At 44.0% G+C, this 18,539-nt stretch overlaps 1 long non-coding RNA gene across 1 annotated transcript in view; it reads left to right on the forward strand.

Moving 5' to 3' along the window:
* The window catches only part of LOC117356308, a 33,617-nt gene extending 20,923 nt beyond the window's left edge, over positions 1-12,694 (forward strand). Inside the window, exons 2-4 of the long non-coding RNA XR_004538618.1 lie at positions 9,899-10,002; positions 11,664-11,737; positions 12,304-12,694. This is a non-coding gene — a long non-coding RNA (uncharacterized LOC117356308). The remainder of the gene's footprint in view (positions 1-9,898; positions 10,003-11,663; positions 11,738-12,303) is intronic.
* The last annotated feature ends 5,845 nt before the right edge of the window (positions 12,695-18,539 follow it).

The raw sequence follows: 18,539 nt of genomic DNA on the forward strand, positions 1-18,539 counted from the left end.
ATAACTATAGAAAGTACTAACCTGCATAATTGAAAATATCCTAAATGTATTGAAGAGCGGCTTCTGAAAAATGGCCGCGGCGTCTGATTTCACTCACTGATAAATGAAGAACTGCTAGACCTCTGAAAGCACTATTGCTTGGATTGGTCATATCTGACACCCCACCTCGTGAGCTTTTCACTCACTTTTTGTATTTAAGTTTAGTTGTTCACTTTTTGCTTTTTCACAAAACGTATGTAAATACCTACATGGCATAAATGTGCATGAGGCAAGTCTCTTTCATTTGAAAGGAAGCTCTGGAATGAGAGGGCATAGGATGAAGTTAAGATGTGATAGGCTCAGGAGTAATCTAAGGAAATACTTTTTTACAGAAAGGGTAGTAGATGTGTGGAATAGTCTCCCGGTAGAGGTGATGGAGATAGAGACTGTGTCTGAATTCGAAAAAGTGTAGGAGAAGTACATAGAATCTCTTAGGGAGAGGAGGACATACTGGATGCAGTGGAGGGCATGAAGGAAAGGGAAAGAGACAGAGATGCCAGACCAAGGGGAAAAGAAGGAGAGGAGATACCAGAGCATGTAGAGGAGGGAGAGATGGAAAGGAAGGAAAGGAGAGAGATGCCAGGGCATTGGGGGAAGGAAGGGGCCATATACCTAACCAAGGGGAAAGGAAGGAGATGAGATGCCATACCGTTGAGGGGAAGGAAGAGATGGAAGAGAAGGAGAGGAGAGAGATGCAGGGCATGGGGGAGAGAAAGGAAGGAGACAGAGATGCCAGACCATGGGGTAGGGTAGGGTAGGTAGGAAGGAAGGAAGGAAGGAAGGAAAAGAGAAGAGAAAGATGCTTAGGGGAGGGGGTGGAGACAGAGAGAGAGAGGAAAAAAATGTAGAGGGAATGAAGCTGAATGAATCATGTACAAAAGAGAGAAGGGGCACAGGATAGACAGTTTATGAAAAGGACATAGAGGGAAGATGCCATATGGAAGCCTGATTAGGCGGTATAATAAATTTTTTAATACAGTCAAACCTCGGTTTGCGAGTAATACGGTTTGCGGGTGTTTTGCAAAACAAGCAAAACACTCAAGCAAACTTTAACTTGCAAAATGAGCATTGACTCGATTAGCGAGTGAGTCCACCCCAAGAACCGGCTTCCCTTCCCTTGCAGCCCACCTCCAAACCCTTACCTCCAGCAGACACCGGATGAGAGGAGCAGGAGGCTGGCGGCAGAGAGCAGTAGCACCCGGAACAGGAAGTACTCCTGCAGGGTCGGGTCGGGAATGTTTAAGAACCGTAGGGTGGAGCTGGGGGGCCGGGGGAGTAAAGGGCACCTCCATGCTATTGGCCTCACTTGGCAGCAGGGCCACAGGGCTGCTCTCCGAGTCTTTCAGCTGCAGCATGCCGGCTGCGATTCGGAGCTCTCCTCCCACCACACTGCAACTGTTTACAACCACCTCTTCCGGCTTCTCTCCCATTGGCCCATGTCACGGACATGGTACGTCGGGCTGCCTTCTCCGCACAACACGTTAGCCGGATTTTGGAGAGAAGCATGGGAGCTTCCCCCACTGCCAGATTGGAGCACTTCTCCTGACGTCGCCTTGATAATTTTGTGCGCCAGGTTTGAATGTTGGCAGCGTGGTGATGGTAGCCTGAAGATGAAAGTGCTTAAATGTGGAGGTAAGAAACCATCCGCCCACTGCACGAGCGCAGGCAGCTGCTGGGGGTAAGTGGCGGCTTACATTTTTCCACAGTTGTGGGACAGCTTGGCACCAGAGCCAGGGAGGTGGGTTGGCAGTGAAAGAGGTGGGCTGGAGGTAGAGGAAGGCTTTCTTGAACAATAATGCACAGAGGGAGGAGGGAAAGCTGTTCGGGGGGCCAGCAGCTGATGCTGTGTTCTCCGGTATGGGTGGATTAGATGCAGAAGTCTGAGGTAGATACTGAAAGTTTGCAGGGGAGGGTGAGCTTTTATTTGCAACATAGACCTGTTTTGAGGATGTGGAACGAATTGTCCAAGTTTCCATTACTTGTTATGGGGAAAGTTGCTTTGATATACGAGCACTTTGGATTACGATCATAAGGGGTATGGTCACACAGTATCTATCACTCATTATGCTAACCAATCATTAGATTAATAAATGAGATAATAAATATGATTAACCAATGAAAATGTGAAATGTAACATGCATCAAGGTGGGCCAGAACTGTCAAGAGTCCTATAAAAGAGGGCTCCCGGGACCAGAGCTTCAGAATTCTTTGGAAGTTCTCCATCAGTCTGGCCAGCCTGGTGTATGCTCTATCACTCTGTATGCTGTGTGATTTGTTCCTGTAAGCTATTGCTTTGATTATTAAAACTCATATTATTTGTATCAGCATAACGAGAGTTGAGTGGTCTATCTGTGAAGGCCTAGGGTCTTCAGTCCCCAGCCGTCAATGGCTTCAAATAAAGATCAAAGATAGGTGTTTATTTAAAGAACATAATAGCATAGTAGATGACGGCAGATAAAGACTCGAATGATCCATCCAGTCTGCCCAACCTGATTCAATTTAATAATATTTAAGTTTTCAATGAAATTAAAAAGTAGAGATAAGAGAATATAAGAAGTTCACTGAATAAATGGATCGATGACAATTTTATTTTAGTTATTCTAAACTTGAGATATGAGTTTATGCATATACTTCCAAAGATCCAATTAATCTCTATAATAATGCATGTTGAATGAAAGAGGTTGCATATTACTGTATTTTGGTTGTGAACTCTATGTCAGCATGGGCAAACAGTCTTGTATTCAAGCTAAGATGTCAATATATTATCATATTGTAAACATGGAAATATAGAAAATGATGGTAGGTAAACTCCATACAAATCATCTGGGCCATGCTTCCATACCAACTACTAAGCTCCACAATCCCTTCCTATCCTTCAGAGATCCTCTATACTTATAGCTCTGGCAAAAAGGTTACCACAATGAATATACAGTACATGGAATAAATTTGTATGCGACATGTATTCAAATATATCTCATTCATTTTCATTGTGGTAACCCTGAAACCCAACTGGTAAGGTGTGCCTTCAGAAGATGTACTGCACTAGAGGGGTCTTTGCACTTTAATGAAGTAATAGCAAAAACCTTCTTCATGGCTAAAATGCAGTTTTAAACAAAATACATAGTGGAGAGACTAAATGAATTCTTTGCTTCAGTCTTTACAGAAGAAGATGTTGAGAGATCTACCTGAACCAGAAATGGTTTTCAAAGGTGATGATGTGGAGAAAGTCAAAGAAATCTGGTTGAACCTGGAAGATGTACTAAGCCAAACTGACCTGGACCAGATAGTATACATCCCAGGGTACTGAAATCGCTGATCTGCTGTTAGTGATATGTAACCTGTTGCTAAAATCATCCATTGTACCTGGGGATTAGAGGGTAGCCAAAGTTACGCCAATTTTTAAAAAAGGTTCTGGGAGAGATCTGGGAAATTACAGATTATGGGAAATTATAGATTAGTAAATCTGACATCGGTGCTGGGCAAAATAGTGAAAACAATTACAGTATACCCTTGCAAATTCGTGGTTCGCTATTTGTGGACTCAGTCATTTGTGGTATTTTCTGACTGCCTCTTCCAGTCAGAAAATACTGCAAATGACTGAGCAATGGAAAAGCTCTCTACGCTCAGACAGCCTTCCCTTTCCCAACCCATGGTCTTCCCTGGCTGCACGCCTCCCGTGCGCCCTCCCACAACACGTAGAGCAGAAAAATCACCACCACCAATCTCCAGAAGACGCCGCTGACTAAGGCAATCAGGGCACCTTTGCTGGGGCTGGTTGCATGGAAACATCGAAGGTCAGCACTCAGCACCATGCTCAAGACCAAACTGTGGTGTCTTCTGTGGCCTGATGAGGCGCATGAGACTGGAGGTAGAAGGCAACTTTTTTTGTTTTTTAAATTGGGAATGAAGCAAGAGAGGAGGATTACAGTACTCTTCCGATATTCGCAGTTTGTCAACATTCGCAATCACTCCGTGAATGTAACCCCCATGAATTTTGGGGGAGTATTGCATTAAAAAAAACCTGTAGAACACGTAGACAAACATAATTTAATGGGACAGAGTTAGCATGGGTTCAGCCAAGGGAGGTCTTGTCTCACCAATTTGCTTGACTTCTTTGAAGGTGTGAATAAACATGTGGCTAAAGGTGAGCTGGTTCATGTAATATATCTAAATTTTCAGAAAGTTTTTGACAAAGTTGCTCATGAGAGGCTCCTGATAAAATCAAACAGTCATAGGATAGGAGGCAGTGGATTAAGAATTGGTTATCAGACAGAAAACAAAGGGTAGGGTTAAATGTCCATTTTTCTCAGTGAAGGAGGGTAAATATGGAGTGCTTCAGGAATCTTTACTGGGACCTGTGCTATTTAACATATTTATACATGATCTCGAAATTGGAACAATGAGTGAGGTGATTAAATTTGCAGATAACACTAAACTGTTCAAAGTTGTGAGATGAGGAGTGGCCTAGTGGTAGAGCTGCTGCCTCTACACCCAGAGGTTTGTGGGATCAAATCCTAGCACTGCTCCCTGTTGACCTTTGGCAAGTCACGTAATCCTCCATTGCCCCAGCTACAAAATAAGTACCTGTATATATGTAAGCTGTGGTATGCAATTACCATTCCCTTTTCCTTCCCTTTCCCTTAAACACATATAGACTGTGAAAAACTGCAGGAAGACTTTAGGAAATTGGAAGACTGGGATTCAAAATGGAATTTAATGTGGACAAATGCAAAGTGATGCATATTGGGAAGAATAACCCAAATCATAGTTACCAGATGCTAGGGTTCAGCACCCAAGAATAAGATCTGGGTGTATGAAGGCCTATTATTTTCAGGAAGCTTTTCACAATTTGTGATGTGTTGATACCATTAGTTTTGGATTGTTTGTCTAATTATGAAAAGTATTAGATATAGTTTACCGTATTTTCGCGGATATAACGCGCACCATTGTAAAACGCGCACAGGGGTATAGCGCGCAGAAATCACGATGATATGTACAAAAACTTTTCTATACCGCGCTCAGGCATATAACGCGCATGCTGCCCGACTCTCCTCTGGCCACCCCGACTCTCCTTTCGCTCTCCCCGACTCTCCTCTGGCCACCCCGACTCTCCTTTCGCCCTCCCCGACTCTCCTCTGGTTGCCCCGACTCACCCTGACTTTCGGTGCACTGCCCCGACTCTCCTCTGGTTGCCCCGACTCACCGTTCACCCGCCCTGACTTTCGGTGCACTGCCCCGCCTCTCCGTGCCTGTCCCCCTTGAAGTCCTGTCCCCCCTTGAAGGTCTGCCTGTCCCCCCTTGAAGTCCTGTCCCCCTTGAAGGTCTGCCTGTCCCCCTTGAAGATCTGCCTGTCCCCCCTTGAAGTCCTGTCCCCATCCTGAAAGCCTGATGCCCCCCCTCGACGTCCGATTCTTCTCCCCCCTCGGCAGGACCACTCGCACCCCCACCCCGAAGGACCGCCGACTCCCCGACAATATCGGGCCAGGAGGGAGCCCAAATCCTCCTGGCCACGGCGACCCCCTAACCCCACCCCGCACTACATTACGGGCAGGAGGGATCCCAGGCCCTCCTGCCCTCGACGCAAACCCCCCTCCCTCCAACGACCGCCCCCCCCCAAGACCCTCCGCCCGTCCCCCAGCCGACCAGCGACCCCCCTGGCCGACCCCCACGACACCCCCACCCGCCTTCCCCGTACCTTTGTGTAGTTGGGCCAGAAGGGAGCCCAAACCCTCCTGGCCACGGCGACCCCCTAACCCCACCCCGCACTACATTACGGGCAGGAGGGATCCCAGGCCCTCCTGCCCTCGACGCAAACCCCCCTCCCTCCAACGACCGCCCCCCCCCCAAGAACCTCCGACCGACCCGCGACCCCCCTGGCCGACCCCCCCACCCCCCTTCCCCGTACCTTTGGAAGTTGGCCGGACAGACGGGAGCCAAACCCGCCTGTCCGGCAGGCAGCCAACGAAGGAATGAGGCCGGATTGGCCCATCCGTCCTAAAGCTCCGCCTACTGGTGGGGCCTAAGGCGCGTGGGCCAATCAGAATAGGCCCTGGAGCCTTAGGTCCCACCTGGGGGCGCGGCCTGAGGCACATGGGCCAAACCCGACCATGTGTCTCAGGCCGCGCCCCCAGGTGGGACCTAAGGCTCCAGGGCCTATTCTGATTGGCCCACGCGCCTTAGGCCCCACCAGTAGGCGGAGCTTTAGGACGGATGGGCCAATCCGGCCTCATTCCTTCGTTGGCTGCCTGCCGGACAGGCGGGTTTGGCTCCCGTCTGTCCGGCCAACTTCCAAAGGTACGGGGAAGGGGGGTGGGGGGGTCGGCCAGGGGGGTCGCGGGTCGGTCGGAGGTTCTTGGGGGGGGCGGTCGTTGGAGGGAGGGGGGTTTGCGTCGAGGGCAGGAGGGCCTGGGATCCCTCCTGCCCGTAATGTAGTGCGGGGTGGGGTTAGGGGGTCGCCGTGGCCAGGAGGGTTTGGGCTCCCTTCTGGCCCAACTACACAAAGTACGGGGAAGGCGGGTGGGGGTGTCGTGGGGGTCGGCCAGGGGGGTCGCGGGTCGGCTGGGGGACGGGCGGAGGTTCTTGGGGGGGGGCGGTCGTTGGGGGGAGGGGGTTTGCGTCGAGGGCAGGAGGGCCTGGGATCCCTCCTGCCCGTAATGTAGTGCGGGGTGGGGTTAGGGGGTCGCCGTGGCCAGGAGGGTTTGGGCTCCCTCCTGGCCCGATATTGTTGGGGAGTCGGCGGTCCTTCGGGGTGAGGGTGCGAGTGGTCCTGCCGGGGGGGGGATGTATCGGACGTCGGGGAGTCGGCCGGGCAAGAGGGCTTGGGCTCCCTCTTGCTCCGATCGTGGATGCGGGTGCGGGTGGGAGCGCGTGCGAGCGGTCGTTCGGGGTGGGGGTGCGAGCGGTCCTGCTGGGGGGGTGAATCGGGCGTCGGGCGGGGTGGGAACTATGTTTAAAAACTTTTGTATACCGCGCTCAGGCATATAACGCGCGAGGGGTATGCGCGGTACGTAAAATCACGTATAACGCGCGCGTTATATCCGCGAAAATACGGTAATTAATTTCTTATTATATTTTTAGGTAGGTTATATAGATTTATAAATTTTTAGGATCTTTTCATTTGCGTGCAAAATTTTAGGGCTCCTTTTACAAAGCCGCGCTAGGGCCTTAACATGTGGAATAGCGTGCGCTAAATTGCCATGCGCGCTAGCCGCTATCACCTCCTTTTGAGCAGGCGGTAGATTTTCAGCAAGCGTGCGCTAATCCGGTGCGTGTGTTAAAAACGCTAGCGCACCTTTGTAAAAGGAGCCCATGGTGTTTTATGTTTGTGTGTTTTAGCTTGTGTATGGTTTTTGTAACCCACATAGATATTTGGATATTCAGGATATAAATGTTTTAAATAAGTAAAAATAAATATGCTGAAGCTTTCCAATGTTCAGTGGTGGCCAAAAAAACAAACAAGATTCTAGGAATTATTTAAAAAACGATGGTAAATAAGACTAAGAATGTTATAATGCCTCTGTATTGCTCCATGGTGCAACCTCAACTTGAGTATTGCGTTCAATTCTGGTCGCCGTATCTCAAAAAAAGATATAGCAGAATTAGAATGGAATGCACCTCCTCTCATATGAGGAAAGACTAAAGAGGTTAGGGCTCTTCAGCTTGGAAAAGAAACAGCTGAGGGGAGATATGATTGAAATCTACAAAATCTTGAGTGGTGTAGATTGGGTACAAATGGATTGAATTTTTACTCCATCAAAAATTATAAAAATTAGGGGACACTCGATGAAGTTACAGAGAAATAATTTTAAAACCAGTAGAAGGAAATATTTTCTCACTCGGAGAACAATTAAGCTCAGAAACACATTGCCAGAGTATGTGGTAACAGCAGTTAACATAGCTGGTTTTAAAAAAGATTTAGACATGTTTCTGGAGGAAAAATCCATAGTCTGCTATTGAGACAGACATGGGAAAGCCACTGCTTGCCCTGAGATCGGTAGCATAGAATGTTGCTACTATTTAGGTTTTTGCCAGGTACTTGTGACCTGGATTGACTACTATGGAAACAGTATACCGGGCTGGATGGACCATTGGTCTGAACCAGTATGGCTAGTCTTATGTTCTTATGTAATGCAAACAGAAAAACGCACAAAGGGTGAGGTATAGAAAGAACCAAAGCAAATGTTCAAATGATGATCTTTATTCTTCCACATCATGCATATAAAGACTCACGCTTCATTAAGACAATACAAAGAAAAGGCTCTTCACTAATATGAAGCACTTTGTACAGACATGTATTTTCTGAAGACTTGACACGGCTGTGTTTCAGCACAAGCAATGCCTGTATTAGGAGTCTAAACTCAAAATAACCAACATAGAAGCACTTTAAGCTGATGGAAAAGTGATCAATTCAGAGTAATATAGAAACTCTATGCAGTAGATCAAACCTGAACTGCTGTGCGATAATTGCAAGAATAGATGCATTGCACAACAAAGTGAACATTGACTGCTACAGCAAAGCTGCAAACCTCAGAGAAAACAATATGGCGCCAGGCATGTAACTTAGACGACTTTATTAGTGTCAACCCCTGCGCTCAGCTCGCTCCCCTCTAAAGGCCTGGCTTCAGATTGGCTGGTGTGCACTCACTATGGTAGTCTCTCCATTGTTGTTTTGCCCACAGAAATTAGTGTTTAGATGTTTTTCACCTTGTACAAGGTGGGGGACGTACACAAAAAAAGTAAAATCCAGATGATATAAAAAAATAAAATGCATCACACTGGCGTGTTGTTATCAAAACAAAATTTGCAGATGATGGGGATCATCAAAGAAATTTGCTGATGATGCAGTTTTAGTTCCACCCTTTGTTACTGGGGTTCTTTGAAATGCAGGTTGAACTGATGGTATATTTAACTATTTATTTGATCCCATAAACTCTAGTTAGATGTCTTCAATGACTGTACCTTTGCCCTCCAGATTATAATTGGAATTAATCCACCAGTGTGCTTTTGTGTACTTTGTTCTTGCTTTGTGGCATTCTCTTCTGACTGATTTTCGATCAGAGTCATTGTTTAAGAAATGTAAACCTGGTTTTATGTACAAGCTCATGGGCTGTCTGAAGCATAGTGATTTCTTTCAGATCGTCAAAAATAAGTAGGGGTAGACTATTTGTTGGTTAGATTAGTTAATAGTTATATTAGTTTTTATTTTGAATTTCTGGAAGATCAGGTTTAGTTGTTTTGGGGGGTTTTTTGGGTGGGGATCCTTTTACAAAGCCATAGGTACAAAATAAGTACCTGTACTGTATATATGTACTGTACCATTCAACCACAAAGCCCATTCAATTACAATAGGCTTTGGTGCGTTTACCGTGGCAGCATTGTTACTCTGGTTTTTGTAAATGGGGCCCTTTATTTTTTCATTACAATTTTGTACATTGATTTGTTTATTGAAAGACAATTTATCATACTGGTAAATAATTGTGAAACAGATACTGTAACATATAAGGGACAAGGCTCAAGAGATTCCTAGATGAACTTATTTACTTGGGCAGGGAAACTCCTCTACTCTATAGATAAACAGATGACTCCTTCGCCTCAGATTTATTTATTTGGAATTAGCTCACACCTAAGTAGTGAGTTACATTCAGGTACAATATTTCCCTGTCCCCAGAGGGCTTACAATCATGCCTTAGGTGCAAATTTAGAATTAAGGGACATGCCGAAGCTCAAAAGGCAGCCGGGCAAAAACACCCCCGGTTGCTATTACTCTTCGTCGGTCCAGCCTTTATTGGTTTAATCATTTAGAACTCATTTTGTGATTTTTATATGACATGCATGTATCATATTGAAACTTTTTCTTCAGGGTCGAGGGAAACATTTGACGGAGCTAAATCGGGCAGATTTACGAAGAGTAATAGCAACCGGGGGTGTTTTTGCCCAGCTGCCATCTGAAGGTCCATACAAATTGTAAGCGACAACATCTGTGGCTATCCTCTTTATGTGATATTTCCAAGGACACAACAAATATATGATTTGATTGATTCCAACAGTGGCTTTTTAGTGATTTTCTGAAGCTCAAAAGGAGCAGCAGCAGAATTTGAACCCTGGCTTCCTGGTTGTCCACTAGGCTAGGTTAGGAGTTTGGTCTTAATCTTAATTGGTGGTTCAAATAATGCCAATATTATTTAACAGAAGCTTCCACAGTAAAAATGTAGACAGCAGCACAGACTTTTAGCAGCAAGCCGCTATCCTTAGCACAACTAAATCATTTCTGGCAAAACCGACACAATTCATCAGTAGGAGATGACTCACTTAGTTTTTGCAGAAGAGGTAATTGATGAGCCTCCCAGTAGGCAAGCTATTCTTTCATCTGTCCCTATAATTGGGCCCAGGTGCTCCTCAGAATGAGGCAGGACTCAAACCAGAGTATACTATGTAGTACACGCTTTCCACAGAAAAATATGCAGCTATTAGCTTCTGCAACAACAAGCAGAAAAGGAAACGGACAGGCAGACAGAGGTAAGCAGCAAGAATCTTAAAATCTACAAGTTCTGAGTTGCATACAAATCCGACTTAAGAACAGCTTTAATAACATAACTGGTTCTTAACCTGGGGACTGCCTGTATAGATGGTATTCTATAAAGTTAGCATGTGATTTTAGTGTGGAACAGCTACAGGGGTGTGGACATGGGAGGGGCATGGCTGGCCAGGGTGGGCCCATTGTCTCCTCTCCTGTTTGTGCTTGTTTTGGAACCCCCTGCTTTGTGCTCTTAAATCCTCCTCAGAGATACAGGGGGGTCCCTCTTTCTTCATCACCCATCAAGGTTTTAGCATATGCAGATGATCTTTTCGTAACTCTCACTGACCCTTTTAGGTCTCTCCCCACTCTGTTAACTCTTATACAGTAAGTGAGCATGACAGTTTTTCAGATTTCTCTTTAAATCTTACTAAGTCTAAAGCTTTTCCCGTCCTCCTGAAAGTATGGGCGACTTGGCAAGGGGTCTTTCCTTTACAGTGGGTAGGTCATTCCTTTACTTACCTAGGAGAACATATACCTGCTCAATTATCTCAGTTATATGCTGTTAATGTGTCTCACCTGTTATAGGAGACCTCTGCTAGATTAAACATCTGGCAAGCCTACCCACTTTCCTTGCTTGGTCACATTCATCTCTTTACTATGTTTTTGGCTCCTAAATGGCTTTATATTTTTCAAATGTTACCTTTATTGCTCAAAGCCAGTGATGAGAACAGATTGTGCAAAATATTACTGTTCAGGGCGGCAGGCTAGGCTCTCCTTTTCTGTTGTATGTACACCATCTTTGTATGGGGGGGCTTTGGTTGTCGAATATTTGATACCTTACTGTTGCCTGTGGCGTGCAACATATAAATGACTGATATTGCTTGACTAAAGATTTTACTGTTTCATCCTTGGAACTATCTTTGATAAATAACATCCACTTTAGTTGTTATTTGCATTCCATGGGCCTATAAAAAAACTGAAATTTTGAGATTGTCTCATATTTTGCCCTCAGCGATTTCCATCTGGCGATGGGTCACTCAGAGGCATCATTTTTTGATAAAGATCTCTCCTTATTTGCCTATTCAATTTAACCCCTTCTTCCCACCAGGTTCTTCCTCCTTGGCATTCTTCACTGAGATCAGAAGGGTATTAAATAATTGCTACAGGTTGTGACTACTGAAGGTAAAATGAAACATTTTAAGGACCTTCAAATGGAATTTTCCTTAATATCAGCAGATACTTTTCTGTATTTACAGCTGAAGCATTACATTGCCAGCTTGTCTTGGACTGATTTGACAGAGGATATGCAGGAGGAACTGGCTTCCCTTTATACCTTGCAGGCAAATGATAGGGCACCCTTATCCTACCACCATAAGGAATTACAAGCATCTACTGTTGAATTGCCTGGGCATGGGGAGAAAATCTGGGTTTTACCCTATCTAAAGAGGTTTATTGCCCCTTTGTTTTATCCATTCCTAAAGTGACAGACAGTGTCAACAATTGGGAATTACAATGCAAGTTTGCATTGAGATTCCCTTTTTCTCGGCGGAGGGCCCAATTGGCTGACATCACTGCTTCCCACTGTTGCCCCAAATGTGGCTCCCCGGCTGCTTCCTTGGGACATATGTTCTGGGTTTGCCTCCACATTCAGAATTTCTGGTGGACCTTACTTCGCTCTATATCTTCCTCATGGACCTGTGGAATTAAGCTGGAACCTTGTATTTTGTTTGACGTTTTTTTCTTTACAGACTCCTACACCTTGAAGATATTCAGCATTTTTGCAGCACTCCGTTTTAACGGGGAAGAAAGTGATCTTGCTCTGTTGGCTAGTTGCACATCGGCCCTCTTTGCAGCAATGGTGAATGCATATGATCAATCTGCTTAAGTTGGAGCGTACTCAAATCCAGAATATAGATTATGTCCCTGGAAAGCGTTTTACTAGGATTTGGAGTGTTTTTTGGAACACATGTCCCGCTAAGGCGAGAAGCAGACTTTTGAATATGTGATACCTTCGTTTACCTCATCTCTTTGGAATGTTTGGGTTTTTTTGGTGTTTGCTATTTTTCAATGGGCTGATGTTTTATGTGCTGTTCATTGTCCTTTTGCAATTTGCTGCTTAATAAAAATGATTTATACATACATTTGCATATCGCATCTGTCTGAATATATTGCAAGGACATGCTGAGACATACTGTTAGTTACGCTGAACACCATCCCTCTTTACTCAAGTAATCCACAAGCAGCTACTGTTCAACTTGTTGCCTCAATGTTGAGTAAAGAAATGAAACCACATAGAAGCCCATAAAAAATTTCTGTTATGCAAAAATTAGTTTAGTTTTGAGGGGGAAGCTTTCATTACAAATTTGTGGTATTTGTCAATGTCCTGGTTGGCTGCTAATTTGACTAATATGTATGTCACACATTTTGAAGGAACTTGGTTTTCTAAGTATCAAATTAGATAATATATGTATTAATGTGGCAGATTTATAGGGATGATGTATTTTGACTTTGGATGGCCTCTGCGGACCAGTTATATTGTTTTCACAGGTGGCTAAATGAGCAAGATCCTCAACTACAGTTTCCTTTTGAACACAGTGCTACACCTTCATATCCTTTTTGGATATTAAAGTGTATAGAAATGTTATAGGAAAGCTACTGAGCATATTATATTTTGAGTTTTGCCGTTATATAGACACATACCTATAACTTTAATTTAAGATGTAATCCCTTTCTCTTATAGGCATTTTGAGGTTATTTTAAGATCCTCCAAAATCACCTACTAATAGGCAAATGCTAGAACAAGCATACTTCTGAAAAAACTCTAATAGAGACTAAGGATCTCAAGTGCCTGCTGTTAGAACCAGTCTAGGCTAATAACCTGTGTGCGGGCTATCTAACAGCGGGCACTTGAGATCCTTAGTCTCTATTAGAGTTTTTCAGAGGCACGCTTGTTCTAGCGTTTGCCTATTAGTAGGTGGTTTTAGTGTGTCATACTTGGAAAAATTGGATTTATACCTTTTTAAGATCCTGCCATTTTCCATTTCAGTCACTAGGGGCTCTGCTGCTGTTAATAGCTGAGTTGGAGGGTGTCAGGTCAAAAGCGCGCCGGGACAAAGGCGCGCCCAGACAATTGAGCGCAGTGCGGAGGCGCACACCGCAGAAAATTACTGTTTTTAGGGCTCTGACGGGGGGGGGCGTGGGGGGAACCCCCCCACTTTACTTAATAGAGATCGCGCCGCATTGTGGGGGGTTTGGGGGGTTGTAACCTCCCACATTTTACTGAAAACTTCACTTTTTCCCTGTTTTTAGGAAAAAGTTAAGTTTACAGTAAAATGTGGAGGGTTACAACCCCCCAAACCCCCCACAACGCCGGCACGATCTCTATTAAGTAAACTGGGGGGGGCTCCCCAACAAAACCCCCCATCGGAGCCCCTAAAAACTGTAATTTTCTTCGGCGCACGCCTCCGTCTTGCGCTCAGTTGTCGGCACGCGCCTTTGTCTTTCACGGGGGTTGTCTATGAACCGAGTTGGAGTTAGATGCCTATACTGGACCCTCCTCAAGCTAGCACAATCTGAGAAGCATAGGAATTATTTATTTATTTTAAAAAATGCGTATTCCGCTTATAACCTAAGCGGATCACAGCATTTACATACATAATTCAAAATAACACATCATTACTTCACAAACATACAATTCTTTATAATTATACATTCAGAAATGATAGGGGAAGTAGAAAAAGTCTGCTAAAACTATAGGAATGCTCTTACAAACAAATTTCTTTTCAATGATTTCTTAAAAGATTTCAGGTTTTGACACAACTTTAATGTACCATTCAGAGCATTCCATAACCGTGGACCTTCCACAGAAATTGCTGTCATCCATATTTTCTGATAATGTATCTCATATACATGCTCAAGTGTTAACTTCATTGTTGATTCTGAATGCAAAGAGCGAGATGGCAAATACTTCCTTAACACTTGCACTAGATACCAGGGTGCCTGTCCATATACTACCTGAAGGGATCTTCGGTGTCTTTATTTAGAAAAGTTAGAAAATAGAGAGCCCAGATCTGAGAAAAGATTATACTTCAGAGACCCCAGGATTTGCAGAAAGCTGAAATAAGCTGCATGTGGAGAACAAACATCTATCCCCCCCCCTCTTGAAGTGTCAGCTCTGTGAAACTGGAACATCGTATGATTTATTGATTGAATAAGGAAGATGATGAGACCAGTAAATAGGAGAACAAAGAAGAGGATAACAGCAATTGAGAGAAGAAGGATGAAGATGAAATTACTTGGCAGGAAGAATGACATGATCAAAGAGCAGAAAGAAACCAAATGAGCAAGAGGATATGAAGGAAAATTAAGAATGGTGTATGAGGAGACAGGAAGAAAGCAAGCACTCACCTACGATGAACTATTCAGTAGTGTTGTAAAGGCTTACATCTCAGCCCTGGATGACCTATTAACTTGTTCTATTGATCACTCTCTCCTCAAAAATGGATTTCCTGTCCTATTAACCCTCTTTCTTCCTCCCATCTTAAAGTCAATCAATTTGTACCTTTGCTTAATCTTTGTAAACCGTATACAACTTCACGGTATTGTGATATATAAGCTGTTATTATTATTATTATTATTATTCCAGAGTGAGATTTAACATCCTAATGAGTAAGTTTGAAGGCTAATCGGTGAGATATTTCAGGTGATGTGGCAGTGTAATGATATGCAAAAAGAACACCTCACCTTGGGATATACGCAAACAAAACAGAAAGGCAAGGGAGGTGTCTTTTCAACCAATACTCAAGTATTTATTTGAATCAAATAGTCCCAACAAGAATTCCGGTTTCGTCGTGTAGACAACGACAGGGGACACTTGATAACTGCTTGTCTACACAGGAATGTTTTGGCCTTGGCTTCTACCAGTCAAGTGTCTCCTGAGGAAGGCGTTGTCTAAATGATGAAAATGGGATCCAAAGACACCTCCCTTGCCTTTCTGTTTTGTTTGCGTACATCCCAAGGTGAGGTGTTCTTCTGTTTGCATATCATTACACTGCCACATCACCTGAAATATCTCACCAATTGGCCTTCAAACTTACTAGGATGGTAAATCTCACTCTTTGGAACAGGTCATCCAGGGCTACTTGTCTACATAAGAATGCTTTGGACTTAGCGTCTACCAGTCAAGTGTCCCCTGAGGAAGGCGTTGTCTACATGCCGAAACTGGGATCCTTGTTGAGACTATTTGATTTGAAAATTAAACTAGCAATATAAAATGGTGTTTAAATTTCTTTGATTTGATTTGATTTGCTTGTCCAGTTCAATTTTGCTATACCTGCCTATAGTGTGTCTGCAGCATGCTGGTGTATACATGTGTGTGATGGTTGGCGTAGGGGGGTGTCTTTTCCCTGTAGCTAGAATCAGAGCTCGAGGAATGGCCATCAACATGGCAGATGAGGTTCAATGTAGATAAGTGTAAAGTGATGCATGTAGGTAACAAAAATCTCATGCAGGATGTCCAGGGTGGTACTTGAAGAGACCTCCCAGGAAAGAGACTTGGGAGTTCTGATCGACAAATCAATGAAGCCGTCCGTGTAATGTGTGGCGGTGGCGAAAAGGGCGAACAGAATGCTAGGAATGATAAAGAAGGGGATCACGAACAGATTGGAGAGGGTTATCATGCAACTGTACCGGGCCATGGCGTGCCCTCACTTGGAGTACTGCGTCCAGCACTGGTCACTGTATATGAAGAAGGTCATGGTATTACTCAAAAGGGTCCAGAGAAGAGCAACTAAGATGGTTAAGGGACTGGAGGAGTTGCCGTTCAGCGAAAGATTAGAGAAACTGGGCCTCTTCTCCCTCGAACAGAGGAGATTGAGAGGGGATATGATCAAAACATTCAAAGTACTGAGGGGAATAGACTTAATAGATAAGGGCAGGTTGTTCACACTCTCCAAGGTAGGGAGAACGAGAGGGCACTCTCTAAAGTTGAAAGGGAATAGATTCCGTACGAACATAAGGAAGTTCTTCTTCACCCAGAGAGTGGTAGAAAACTGGAACGCTCTTCTGGAGTCTGTCATAGGGGAAAACATCCTCCAGGGATTCAAGACAAAGTTAGATAAGTTCCTGCTGGACTAGAACGTACGCAGGTAGGGCTAGTGTCAGTTAGGGCGCTAGTCTTTGACCAGAGGGCTGCCGCGTGAGTGGACTGCTGGGCACCACGGGTCTGACCCAGCAGCAGCAATTATGTTCTTATGAGCAACTTTGTCAAAATCTTTCTGAAAATCTAGATACACCACGTTAATAAGCACACCTTTATTCACACATTTACGAGTATTCATGCCTTCAAAGAAATTAAGCAAATTGGTGAGGCAAGACTTCCCTTGGCTGATGAACCTATGTCCACTCTGACCTATTAAACCATGTTTGTCAAAGTGTTCTGTAATTTTATTCTTAATAACAGTTTCCACTATCTTGCCAGGAACGGAAGTTGGGCTTGCCCATCTGTAATTTCTTGGATCACTCCCGAGACCTTTTTTAAAAAATAGGTATTGCATCCTCCAATTCATCCATCTGCTTAATAATGATATTCAGTTTGCTTATTGGGTATCTATTTAGATAAAGTTGGGACAGCAGGTATAAAAATTCTATGGTGACTTCAATTTTAAAAAATAGGCTCAATATTTACAATCCTACAACATAACCTTTCAGTGCCAGGACTCTCCTGTAAACTTACCAGCAAGATGTTATGTAAGAGCTTTCACTAGGGCTGCCTTTTGTCCTGCATGGTATGTGTGCTTTTTGGCAGAGCATCTAATCCTGTGATTACTACAATAGAAAGTAGCTGTACAGTTGCAATTCTGTCCATTCTTTTCTTCTTCTGTTCCCATTATTTATAAATTTTTATTCACTGTGACTTGCATTAATGGGCTCTTTATCCCTCATTAGATCTTTTTGTTCACAGCATTGTGCACCTGTTCCATATAATTTTCCATAGGACAGCACACTGTTACTTTAATAGCGGAAGGTCTCTCTGTGGGATGTATGTGTCTAAAAGAATTTTAAGAATAATAAAGCCAGGACATTATGCTCAAAGGCCAGAGATCCTACCATTTGGACTATTTATTTATTCATTCGATTTTATAGTCCATTCTCCCAGAAGAGCCTGGAAAGGGTTACAGATTAACATACACAATAAGAGTGGTCAGTTTACATACATAGTAAGAGTTTGTAGTTTAACAATGATTACTGAGCTAACATGGGTTTAAATAGCTATGTGGTGTAAATGCGCATGAGTCGAGTCTCTTTCATTTGAAAGGATGTTCTGGAATGAGAGGTGATGGGCTCAGGAGTAATCTAAGGAAATACTCTTTTACAGAAAGGGTGGTAGAAGCATGGAACAGTCTCCCAGAAGAGGTGGTGGAGACAGAGACTGTGTCTGAATTCAAGAAAGCTTGAGATAGGCATGTGGGATTTCTTAGAGAGAGGAAGAGATAATGGTTACTGTGGATGGGCAGACTGGATGGGCCATTTGGCCTTTATCTGCCATCATGTTTCTAATAACAGTGCAGGATAGGTTTTGTAACTTTTCCCAATATTAGTATTAAGTAATTTCTTATTAGTTTGCAATCGTGCCCCTCCTTTTACAAAACCATAGAGCGGCTTTTAGCACTGGCCTCGGAATTATATGAGCATCGGAGCTGTTACCACCATGGCTGGCACTAAAAACCGTGCTAAGGTTTTGTAAAAAGGGGTGAGGGGGAGGTTAATGCACAATAGCAGTTTACATACATACAGAGCAGGATAGGTTCAGCAACTTCTCCCTGAATTATCAATGTCTTGTAGGTTTGCTTACCTAATAAGAGGCGACAGTTTACAAAGTTACATTACATTACATTGGTGTCTTCTATATCACCAATACCTTTCAGTTCTAGGCGGTTTACAACAAGAGTTGGCCTGGGCATTTCCAGGGAGAATACATGGTTAT

This window comes from Geotrypetes seraphini, chromosome 1 (genome assembly GCF_902459505.1).
Source record: "Geotrypetes seraphini chromosome 1, aGeoSer1.1, whole genome shotgun sequence".
NCBI lineage: Eukaryota > Metazoa > Chordata > Amphibia > Gymnophiona > Dermophiidae > Geotrypetes > Geotrypetes seraphini.